Source organism: Panthera tigris, chromosome C2 (genome assembly GCF_018350195.1).
Source record: "Panthera tigris isolate Pti1 chromosome C2, P.tigris_Pti1_mat1.1, whole genome shotgun sequence".
NCBI lineage: Eukaryota > Metazoa > Chordata > Mammalia > Carnivora > Felidae > Panthera > Panthera tigris.
This window is the reverse complement of record NC_056668.1, coordinates 63,726,570-63,736,788: the sequence shown is the minus strand read 5'-3', so window position 1 is coordinate 63,736,788 and position 10,219 is coordinate 63,726,570. Positions and strand designations below refer to the sequence as shown.

The following is a 10,219-nucleotide window of genomic DNA, read 5'->3' as shown; positions in this document are numbered from 1 at the left end:
GATAGATCTCCAAAGTCAGAAAGTTCAACCTGCCTCTCTTAGGAGCTGATAGAAAAGCATTTAAAAATATGAGGATATGAAAAATTTGAAAAACATAATTAACAAAGTTGACTCATCAACTGCAGAATGTACATTAACTTCAATCATGCACAGATCATTTATAAATATTTAACACATATCAAGCCATAAAACATGTCTAAACACAAATCCTTCCAGAAAATTAAAGAGACAACTTCCCAACACATTTTACAAGACCAGCATTATCCAGATAGCAAAATTAGACCAACACATTACAAGAAAACTACAGAAAAATATCCCTCATAAACATACATGTAAATGTGTTCAACAAAATTTTAGCAAATCATATCTAACAGTATGCAAAAAAGAAAATATGACCAATTTGGAATATTCTCAAGAATGCAAAAGTGGTTTAACATTTAAAAATCTATGTAATTTACCTTATTAACAGACTACACACACACACACACACAAACACACACAGTAACAACAACAATGAAATGAATAGATCCACAGATATAGAGAAGAGCATTTGACAAAACCCAACAGCCTTTACTAATAGAAGTTTCCCAGAAAACAAGAAATGGAAGAGATATCTTTAATCTGATAAATGTCGTCTGTGAAGAGCTTTCAGCTAACATCATTCTTCATGGTGAAAAGAAAATGAATATTGTCTCTTAAGATCATGAGCAATGTAAGGATATTCATTCCCACCACTGCTATTTAACATTGCACTGGAGGAGGTCCCAGTCAGTCCAGTAAGGTAAGAAAAAGACTAAATGACAACATTATTGGAAAAGAGGTAGTAAAATGATCTTCATTTACAAAACCACAATGGTTTGTGTAAAATATCTTCTGGAATTTAAAACAAATAAGCCAATAAATCTAATACAGGAGGTTAGCAAGTTTGTAGGATATGAGATGAACATACAAAATCAATTGGTTTTCTGTGTACTAGCAATCAGTAATTGAAATACTGAAAATACCATTTACACTAGCATCAAAAATATTATTTAGAGATAAGAGAAAATATGTACAAGGCCTTTACACTGAAAAATAGGTAATATTGAGAGAAATTAAAGAAGCCTTAAAAGAATGAAGATGCCATCTTTGTAGATTACATGACTCAATATTGTTACCCTGTCATTTATCTTTAAATTGATGTGTAGTTTCAATATAATACCAATCAAAATCCCAGGAATTTTTGTAGGTTTATATTTGAACAGACTGATATTACATTCATATTGAAATGTCAAGTTTCCAGAATAGACAAAGCAGCATTATAAACAAAAGAATAAAGTTGGAATACTTTATACTACCTTTTATTAAGAATATAAATTAGCACATTTTGCAAACTTGTATAATGTTATCTAGTACTTTTGTAGTTGGGGAAGAAAACTAGTAAACTTGAAAAAAAACCCGCGTATTCTGTGACTCAGTCTTTCCATTTTTAAGAGTATTCCTTATAAATCTGTATGTTTATATCCAAAAGAAATAAAATGCAAGAATATTCAAAGCAGTATTTTTCACATTTTCCAAAAACCAAAAAGAGGCCTTTTGTAGTAAAATGGATGAACGAATCACCATATCAATAAACCATAGAATGTTATACAGCAGTGAAAATTAATGAGCTAGTTCTATGTGCAACAATATGGCTGAAACTTACAATCTTAATAGTGAATGGAAAATAGCAAGTTACAGAAAATACATGCAAGCATAATTGCATTTATATAGCATTCAAAACAGGCAAAACTGGAGCATTTTGCTTGGGGATACATAAACAGGAACTAAACCTAAAGGAAAACAAGGACTTACTTATAATCAGTGTCAAGATAATGTTTACCCCAAAGGAGAGGGAATGGTAGGAGGAGACACAGGTGTGAGTTCTGGAATGTTGATAATACTCTTTCACCTGACTTATATTTCCATGAGTGTTGCTTACAGCTGTTTATTAAACAGCAAAACACACATTTTACACACTTGAATAGATGCATACATATATTTTTAATAACAGAGTTTAGAAAACAAAAACAAAAAAACCCCACAAGTCTTTGTAAAACCTAGCAAGAGGTGTTTGGGTTCCTTTCCTGAGCCAGAAATTGTGGTTCTAAAGCCTAAGTATTAGTCTCTTATGAGATGTCATAGAGCCTAACAGCAAAGGATTGGGTTGGGGGATAGCATATGCATTTTTAAGCTTATTCCAGCATTACTCACGTGTGAAAAGTTAGCTTTCTGAAAATCTTCATTCCTGCTTCTTACACTCACCCCTACAATCTAAAAACTAAGGTCTCTAGACTGTGACTCACAAGCGTTAAGAGAAAATGTAGTGCCTCTTCGAGCTGGAGGTAAAGACTCATAACTTGAGTGTAACCAGTCATGATGGAACATTTCACCTACTCAGTGGAGCCTGCAGATTGTCCCTTCATGTGAACCGACAGCACCTCAGAGCACTGGATTGGTTCAGCAGTGAAGCAGGGAAAACTGTGTCGAAGTGAAAATAATCTGATACACAAAAATTCTCTAAATCGTTATAATGGTAGAGAAATGTTCTGGTTGGTGAAAAAGTAAGTCATTACTGGAGGTAAATGACTGAACTAAAGAAATTTGATTTCCCCTGGATTTTAACTTCATGGGTGGCTGCCTGCAAGAAAACTCAATATATCTTTCAGACTTCTGCCTCTTTGCCAATTTGACTGAAATCAGCGTGTAAAATCCAAATGATTTCATTCCACAAGAAACTAGGGAAAATATTGGAAGGGTCTATTTTTAATAAAAATTCAGAATTCCTTGAAGACTATGGTTTCTTTGTCAAATTAGTTAGTGGAATCATAAATATTTCAGTTTCTTATGCATGCGAAAAGGAATATTTGATCCCCAGCTAAAAGAGGTAAGTTTGAGATAAAGTTTATATAGTGAAACATCACCAGATGATGACATATAAGAGAACTGTGTCTGGTGACTTGAAAAGTGCTAGCTTCTACAATTAGAAAAAGTGATATAAAGGGAAAAACTAAGGGAAGTTTCCAGTATCCATTCTGGTTTTAATTTCAGTTCCAGGCTGGCAAAGTCATGGGTTTGTTGGATCCAGTGAAAAGATTCCTGTCTAGAAAGGATCATGGATCATTGGTGTCTCCATTGGTGCGCTCTGACTCAACATTCTAAAGGCACAGTCAGGATATTAGGTGAGATCTAGGCATGACTCCCTGACCTTTCTTCCAATGGGAAAGCAGTCCACAATTGCAGACTGGAAATGAAATGTGTGGAGAACTGCTCAATTAAAGAGTAAACTCCTTGAGGCTGTGGACCATTCCTTTCTTTCTTTCCACTGTTTCCTAACCAGACTTACACTTTCTAATACAGTGTTCCTGTGAATTATCCACTCAACAGTTATCAATTTGCTAACAAATAGGCAACTTGCTTATTGTGGGAGAAAGCAACAATATGGGATATAAGGGCTCTTTCCTGCAGTTTTTTGTTTTTTGTTTTTGAAAGAGAGAGGGTGCAAAATGAGCAAGGGGCAGAGAGAGAGTCCTACGATGGGCAGAGAGGGAGAGAGAGAGAGAGACAGAGAGAGAGAGAGAAACTGGGCTCACCTGAAGCGGGTCTCAGGCTCATCCCAAGTGGGACCCGAGTTCATCTGATGCAGGGCTCAAACTCATGAACCGTGAGGTCATTGCCTAAGCTGAAGTCAGATGCTTAACCGACTGAGCCACCAGGCTCCCCCTTTTTTCCTGCAGTTATTACATAGCTGACTCTATATAGATGTGAGAAGCTAGTCCTTCCATTTCAAACCATAAAAAAAGATATCTTGCATATATTAGGCTTTACCTTAATCTAGGCAGGTGATCATGAAAAAATTACTACCAAGACTGCTTTAGTCCCCTATAAATACTGAATGGTTTTTGCATCTTCCTATAACACTTGGCCCAGATTTAAGAGAGTCAAGAAGAAAAACAGCACGTGGGGGGAAATCTGTTAGAGTACTTTTGCTATATCCCAACTTCAGTCGACTTAAATAAAAAAGCCCTTTACTGGCTTATCTAACTGCAATCTCAGAAATAGAACGGGCTTGGGGATGACCATAAGCTCGTGACTCTGGCTCTGTTTCTCTGCAATTTCCCTGGCTGTGTCCCCTTCTAAGTAATGATTACATCTTTATGCTGCTTCTCTCATCGAGAAAAATGCCTGTAGTGGTTCCTGGCTTCACAAACACATGCCACAATGTCCTGAAGAAGAAAGAAAATGTTCTTATCAAATACTTCCAAGCAAGTGTTTCAAGATCCACCTTGACTGGGTTGTTTGTATTACTTGTTCATCTCTGGACCAGTGATTGTGGATGGAGGGATGGAGTGGATTAATTAACACAAGCCAAGAAGGCTTAGCCCTGAAGTTGGGCGGAGTTAGTTTTCATCACGATTTCCTAAATGGGTAAGAGCAGAAGCCTGAACCAAAATTTAGATGTAGGTATCTAGGAAAGAAAAACATTATTTTGGGCAGGCAACAACAACAACAAAAAAGATAGAATAAGAAAGAAAGAAAGAAAGAAAGAAAGAAAGAAAGAAAGAAAGACAGGAAAGAAAGACAGGAAAGAAAGGAAGAAAGGAAGAAAAGGAAAGAAAGAAAGAAAGAAAGAAAGAAAGAAAGAAAGAAAGAAAGAAAGAAAGAAAGAAAGAAAGAGAGGTGCCTGAGTGGCTCAGTTGGTTAAGCATCAGACTTGATTTCCACTAGGGTTGTGGTCTCACAGTTTGTGGGATCAAGCCTGGCATTGGGCTCTGCACCAACAGCGTGGAGCCTGTGTGGGCTTCTCTCTCTCCCTTTCTCTGTGTTCACTCTCTAAATAAATAAATAAACATTAAAAAAACAAAGAAGGAAACCTCATAGCAATAGTTATCCACTTTGGCTACACATTAGAATCACCTGGAGCATTAGCAAATCTTTATGTTCCGACCAAAACGCTGGGCCAAATAAGTCATAATCTCTGGAGAGAAGGGAGAGGGCAGTAGTTCTTAAGCCTCCACAGTAGATTCCAGTGTGACTCCAATGAGACCATTGCATTGCATGGGGAGAGTTTATTATAGGAAGACAGAACTAATATCTGTCAGCTTCTCTCCTCATGTGGGGATTTTGAAGAGAGATGAGTTGGTTTTATTCCCCAAGCTCTGGCAGCTTAAAGCCACCTGAGCTGACAGTTGTATTTCCCCTTACAAAGTGGCTTACATATAGTGGAATTGTGCTTCTCTATCCTCACAATGAAAACACAAAGGTTACAACAGCGGCTAAATCCCACGTGGGAAGCACAGAGAAGGCCATTGTAAGCACTGCTTTTCCAGAGTGACAGAAAATAGAGGGGGATTACAGATGGGTTTAAAATACCATTTCCTTCCCACCACCATTAACTGTATTTGTAGAGTGTGCAACCCTGCGTCCAGCACGGTCAGCTGCAACATGGCTTTGTTCTGTTTTGTTCTCTGATTCTCATCACTGTCCTTTCATCCATTCTCTACTCATTTTCTCACTAGCTTTGCTGCTCTGGATTCTGTGGCTTCCCTGCTGAGAATTTAACAGAAGAATCAAGCTGAATTACAATGGAGAGAAACCAAAACCCCCTCAGACTTTCCTGCTTTTCTTTCTTCTTTTGGGGTGGGGAGAGTTGTTAAGTGGGATAAAAAAATGGAAAATAGATTTTTCGCTCTTGTTTGACTTATAAAACTGCGTGAGCTTCTTTTTGGAAAGTCTTCCTTCTCTTTCAATTCATTTTTAAAGAAAGAATACAACAAAAGAACAAAAGTTTGTGACAGAGGACACAATTTTTCAGAACGCAAGAGTCACTCAGACAGTAATTTTTAAAAGGCCCATACTAGAACATATTGTCATTAGAGCACTAGGAAAAGAGAAGACCCTCAAAACTTCCAGAGAGTTAAAATGTTAAGTCTCAAGCAAAATATAGGGAATCAATGTGGCAATGGACTTCTCAACAGCAACTTTGGTAGCAGGAGGGTAATGTTCCTCCAAGTACCAGAGTAAACACTTTTCAAAATTATCTGTAAGTGTGAGGTATATCATAAGCCAGTGTGGAAGAACATAGAAAAAGTCAAATAGGGGCATCTGGGTGGCTCAGTTGTTTAAGTGGCTGACTCTTGATTTTGGCTCAGGTCATGATCCCAGGGTCATGGGATCAAGCCTCTCATTGGGCTCTGTGCTGAGCATGGAACCTGCTTAAGACTCTCTCTCTCTGTGTCTCTCTATCTCTCTCTTCCCCTCTGCCCCCCCACTCTCTCATTCATGCTCTCTCCCTCTGTCAAAAAAAGAAAAGAAAGTCAAATAATTAGAAAGCAGAAAGAAGTTTAGTAGGTACAAAAGTTTAGTAAATTCACCTTGTTAATGGGTAAGGAAACCAGATCCCAGGAGCTCCAGGAATTTTCAGAAGTTTAAGGGTGTTTAGTGCTTTACCATTACCGAACTCAGCTGCTTCCTACTTATTGCTATGTTCTACTTTTCTGACTATCCGGTTACCTTTTCACTCCTCCTTTTATACCTGTTGATTTTTTAATGTGTTTTTTTCTTTTTTTTTTTTAACGTTTATTTATTTTTGAGACAGAGAGAGACAGAGCATGAACGGGGGAGGGGCAGAGAGAGAGGGAGACACAGAATCGGAAACAGGCTCCAGGCTCTGAGCCATCAGCCCAGAGCCTGACGCGGGGCTCGAACTCACGGACCGCGAGATTGCGACCTGAGCCGAAGTCGGACGCTTAACCGACTGAGCCACCCAGGCGCCCCTGTGTTTTTTTCTTATATGAATTTCCTGTCTTGTAAACATGCACTCGTTCAAATTCTTGAGAGATGAAACTTGATTTCTTCTACTTGTCTTTTCATGCCAAGGCACATTGTAGGTTGCTGAATATCTTGTGGATTGATCAGGCTATGACCCCTTATTGTCAACTGAAGATGGTTGGAGCATGTAATACATTTAAAAATGTGGCAGATATAAGGGCACCTGGGTGGTTCAATCAGTTGAGCATCTGACTTTGGCTCAGGTTATGATCTTGCAATTCGTGAGTTTGAGCCCCACATCAGGGTCCATGCTGACAGCTCGGAGACTGGAGCCTGTTTCAGATTCTGTGTCTCCCTCTCTCTCTCTCTCTGCCCCTCCCCTACTCATGCTCTGTCTGTCTCTCTCTCTCTCATGTGCACTCTCAAAAATAAATAAACACTAAAAATATTTTTAATGTAGCAAATTTGTCTTGTGTTGCAAGGGCTATGAACAAGGCATTTTTACTTTGAGCAGTGATTCTTCATCAGTATCACCTGAGAGCTTATTAAACATCCAAGTCTACTCACTCAGATACTCTGAGGGTGAGTCTCAGCCATCTGTGTTTTCGCAAGCCCTGTGAGTGATTCTGATACACACTAGTGTTTGAAAACCACTGCCTTAGCAGGGGCAATTGCAATATTATTGAATATTTAGTTTACATAATCTCTCTGTATCTAAGATTTTCCAGTGGCAAGAGGCAATAACATTGCCTCTCTTTCTTTTTTTCCTGAAAATGTAATGGAATTTTGTATATTATCTTTTCTTAGCCATGGTTTGTGTGTGGATAGAAGGCAGGTTTATAAGTAGATTAATGCACATTCTCTGATAAGACAACACCAATATACACAAAACTTCCAGCATATTCTATAATCATTCTAGGTAGCAATAAAAGTTTCCTTGAATACTCCCAGCTATGAGAAACTCATTCCTTTTGCTTTAGCTTTACTGACTCTCCCAGGCATAGATTCATACTCTTCTCACTAGAGCCATGCAGAATGGATTTAGATTTGACTCTGATTTATTGAGAATCTAGTATATGCCTTGTTATCTCTTTAAGATCTCCCAATTACTCTGTGTATTAGGCATATTTACACCCTTGCTGTGTGTAAGCCCTTAAAACATTCGTAGATTCCCTTAATGCATCTCTTTCCAAACAAAACAACCCCATCGTTGTCAGTTGCTTCTTATATGATATGGTTTTAAAGGCTTTCAAAATTCTGGTTGCTTTCCCCAGATGCTCAGTTCCTCCTATTTCAATATTTAAATACTACACATGTAAGCAATGGTCTGACACATGTAGCATATTATTTCCTTTATTCTGGACACAGTATTCCTATTAGAGAAGCGTAAAATTATCCTCAGTTCCCAGCCATGTAACTGTGGCTCATATAAACTGATGTCATCATAGGTCTCCCCTGACATGATTTTTTTTTAACTGAAGTGTATTTTACATCTGTTCCTATTAAATATCATTTTGGTAGTTTTAGTCATCATTCCAATCTGTCATGATTTCTTTGAACTTTGATTCTATCCTCCTTTCTTTTTTATTAGCTATTCCTCCCATATGTCTATCATCTGCAGAGCTTATAATTGTGCTTTTATGTCTTTGTTCAAGTTGTTGGTAAAAATGTTGGGTAGAAAGATTCCCATAATAATGCACATAATACTAATATTCTATATTTGCATGGTGCTAAAGCACTCACAAAGCATATTCATATACATGATCTCATTTGATACTATAATCCTGGATTGTAGGAAAAGCAACCTTTTTTGCTTTTCCTCTCATATTGTGAATAAAGAAATGATGCTAAGAGAACATAAGTCACGCCACTACCGGTAGAGAGTTAGTAGTATAACTTAAGTGTTTTAAAGGGGCTTTTGTGTAAGAAGGCAACAGTAATCCAAACTTGGGGGGGGAGGCTTGAGGAGTCATGGATAACTAGGAGCCAAAACGAAGGTGAAGATGCTGAGCCAGAGCCCAGACAACTATATCTGCAAAACCATGCTGGGCTTGTGAAAAGTTCCAGGAAACTATGATCCTACCTTACATCCTTATGAGGTCCCACAAAAATACTTACAAGTTTTAAATACTACCAAACTGGAACGTGTATTTGCAAAACCGTTCCTTGCTTCTCTGGATGGTCACTGAGATAGAGCCAATTGCTGGGAAAGCATCCAAAGAGCCTGGCTACTGTCCTTTCTGGGGTATGCGATGGAGAGGTTAGAATTTGGAACTTGACTAAATGAAGATGTATCCAGGCAACACAAGCACATGAGGGTTTTGTATGAGAAATACTTTTGTGGGACTTATTTTTTCTTTTTTTTTTTTTCTTTTTTTTTTTTTTTACTGTTGGTGATGACAAAACTGTGAAGCAGTGGAAAATGGATGGATCAGGCTATGGAGAGGAGGAACATTGCATACAATATTGGGAAAGGCAGAGAAAAAGCAGCCAAAGATTATGACCAGAAAGTTGTATGAGAAATTTCAACATCATCCTCATATAAAACATATTGCTTGTCACTGACATCTACCAAAATCTATCTACAGCCAGATTCAGGAACAACACGTCATAAAAGAAGCTCCTCAATGAAAGAAAGGAATTGTCTCAAACACAGCAAGCCTAGATCTGTGTCTCTTGTGTCAGAGAAGAAGAAACACATAGTGCCAGTTGTGAAATAATACTTGGTGTTCCTACCAATCCTGGTGTATAATTATTTGCTACATTTTGATTTATGGACTCTACAAATAAAAGTACTGGCTCTAGAGTTATAACAAACAGTTCAGTTACGTACGCAGATCATTACCCTGAAAAATTATCTCGAAAGGTGGCCTGGTTGGTAAGACTATCTAACATTTTATCCTTGATCTGCTTTCTTGTTTCATTGAAGAAGACAGCATTTGCAAACGAACTTATTTTTTACTGTTAGAAATTGCAGATGTCCTCCAACTCCGATCCATTAATTTAGATATACTATACATTTGAATTTACATGTAAGACCAAACATCTCTTTTGCTACCTTTAATATTACTTTGGATAATTATTGCAATGATTCTTCTTGTGATTACACATAACATGTGAAAGAATTATGTCAGAACCTTTCTCAATTTAGTTAATTTTCTGCACTTTATTTGTATTTGACTTTTTGAGACTTTAAAAGATGATCAGCCTGCATCTGTATAACTTTTATAAATAATTATAATTTATGGTCAAGTCAATATAATAAAACACCCTTTTTCTCAGCAAAAAAAAAAAAAAAAAGAGGCTTTTGTTCTAACCAGCTATGAATTTGAATCCCTCTAACTATATTACCATTAAGTCTTTATTCCTGCATCTATAATTAGTTTCATGAAGCAGGAAGAACTAACTCATTTTTCTGGAAGAAACAGAG

At 37.4% G+C, this 10,219-nt stretch overlaps 1 pseudogene; it reads left to right on the top strand.

Annotated features, from left to right (window-relative positions):
- The first annotated feature begins 2,869 nt into the window (after positions 1–2,869).
- On the top strand, positions 2,870–9,912 carry LOC122241906 (annotated as a pseudogene).
- Positions 9,913–10,219: the final 307 nt, after the last annotated feature.